The sequence below is a fragment of the Neovison vison genome, chromosome 4 (assembly GCF_020171115.1).
Source record: "Neovison vison isolate M4711 chromosome 4, ASM_NN_V1, whole genome shotgun sequence".
Lineage (NCBI taxonomy): Eukaryota > Metazoa > Chordata > Mammalia > Carnivora > Mustelidae > Neogale > Neogale vison.
In genome coordinates this window covers 85,765,000-85,767,593 of record NC_058094.1, presented here as the reverse complement: position 1 = coordinate 85,767,593, position 2,594 = coordinate 85,765,000, and positions in this window count along the sequence as shown.

The following is a 2,594-nucleotide window of genomic DNA, read 5'->3' as shown; positions in this document are numbered from 1 at the left end:
AGACTGTACCCTGGTAAGCGGAGAAATGCTGTGATTCTTACCTAAGTTTTAAAAATTCCCCTCTGCAGAGACTACCACCTAAAGTATCTAAAACAAAAAAAGTCTGAATTATCTTCTTAATCTTGTTCACATACATTTTGTAAGATGGGGACACTGACTCTCTGGGGAAACCTTTGTGTCAAATAAAGGACAATTACAGAAAAGCACAGAACAGTGAAATTAAAAGCACAACAGTGAAATTAAAAGCACAACAATGATAGAGGAAACAATAGAGGAAATCAATGAAATACAAAGCTTTTTCTTTGAAAGGGTCAACAAAACTGACAACTCACACACACACACACACACACAAACGGAAGACGGGAGGAGAGGACACATTACCAATACCAGAATGAAATGGGATATTACTATGGATCCTGCAGATATCCAAATGGTAAAGAAGGAATAAAATGGACAAGTCTGCACTCATAACTTTTACAACTTAGATGAAATGGACCAATTCCTGGAAAAGCAAAAACTACCAACCTTATCCATTATGAAGTATATCTTTTTTTTTTTTTAAGATTTTATTTATTTATTTGACAGACAGAGATCACAAGTAGGCAGAGAGGCAGGTAGAGAGAGAGGAGGAAGCAGGCTCCCTGCTGAGCAGAGAGCCCGATGCGGGGCTCGATCCCAGGACTCTGGGATCATGACCCGAGCTGAAGGCAGAGGCTTAACCCACTGAGCCACCCAGGCACCCCATGAAGTATATCTTTTGAATAGCCTTTTAGCTATTCAGGAAATCTAATTTGTAACCAAAAGCATCCCAAAAAGGTAATCTCCAGGCTCAGATTGTTTCCATAATGAATGTTACCAAACCTTTATAGAAGACTCAACACCAACTGTGTCTTGTAATAAATTGAAGATGAAAAAAATTCTTTGCAATTTATTTTACTAAAATCAAAACCAGAGAAAATTACAAGAGAAAACTTTACGCCAATATCCTTTATAGATACAGCTTAAAAGATCCTTAACAAAATTGTAGTGAATAAAACAAGAATTATATAAAATGAATTATGAATTATCACATCATACCTATTGTGGAAGCAAGACTGGTTGAACATTAAAAATTCAATCAAGATTATATTCTGTATTTATAGGCTAAAGAAGAAAAATCACAATAATAGTATTTGATGCAAAAAAAGCATCTGGTAAAATTTAACATCCATTCATGATAAGAACTCTCTGAAAATAGGAATGATAGAGAAACTTACTTAATTTCATAAAAAGCATCTACAAAAATCCTACATCTGACATGCTAATGGTAAAAGATAGATAACTTTCCCTTAAGATGGAACAGTCAGGAATGTATGCTCTCATCATCGAATTCAGTATAACACCTTAAGTCTTTTTTATTTGAAATTTTACTTATTTATTTGTCAGAGAGAGAGACAGAGACAGGGAGAGAGGGAGATTGAGAGAGCAAAAGCAGGGGGAGTGGCAGGCAGAGGGAGAAGGAGGCTCCTCACTGACAAGGAGCCCTGTGCAGGACTCCATCCCAGAACCCTGGGAGCATGACCCTAGATGCAGGCATACATTTAACTGACTGAGCCATTCAGGTGTCCCTTAAGTCTTGTTGCTGAAGAAAGATAAGAATGGAAAATAAAAGGCAAACAGAACAGAAAGGAAAAAGATCAAACAACTGTTACTATTTACAGATTACATAATTATCTGCTTATAAAATCTGAAGAAATATGCAAAGTCTCTTAGAAATAAGTGAATTTAACAAGTTCAGAGGATACAAGATCAATACACAAAAATCAGTTGTTGGGGAACCAGGGTGGCCCAGTTGTTCCAGGGATTGAGCCCACATCCGGCTCCCTGCTGTGTGGGGAGCCTGCTTTTCCCTCTCCCTCTGCTTGCCACTCCCCATGCATGTGCTCTCTCTCTCTGTCAAATAAACAAATAAAATCTTTTAAAAAATCAATCCTATTTCTTTGTAATAACAATGACCACATAGGCAAGAAAATTATAAATACAAAACTACTTAAAAAGAAAGCATGCACTGTGTACTAAAGCTTGTGAAACTTTTATGAAAGAAGTCAAAAAGATCTAACTAAACGGAGAGACATACCTGGCTCATGAATTAGAAAACTCAGTGTGGTAAAGGGGCTGATTCTTCCTGAATTGATATACAGGTTTAACACACTATCATTATCCAAGAAAGGTTTGTGTTTGTTTTTGTTTTTTTTTAATAGATACAGACAAGATTGTTTTAAAGTATATATAGAAAGACAGAATAAACTTAAAGCCAAAACAATTTTATAACTCTCAAAATTCAACAGTAAAAGAAACAAAAAGATCGTATTGGAAAATGTGAGAAAGACATGAACAGAAATTTCACTGAAAAGAGTATGTAGATGGTGACATCGAAAAAAGCACATGAAAGGATGTTCTCAACATCATTAGCCATCAGGGAAATGAAAATTAAAATCACAAGGAGATATCTCATTATATACCTAGGAAAATGGAAAAGATAAAAAATGATAATATGAAATGATAGTAAGTTTCCTGAGAAACTAGGCCACTTATCTATTATAGGTAGGAATGTA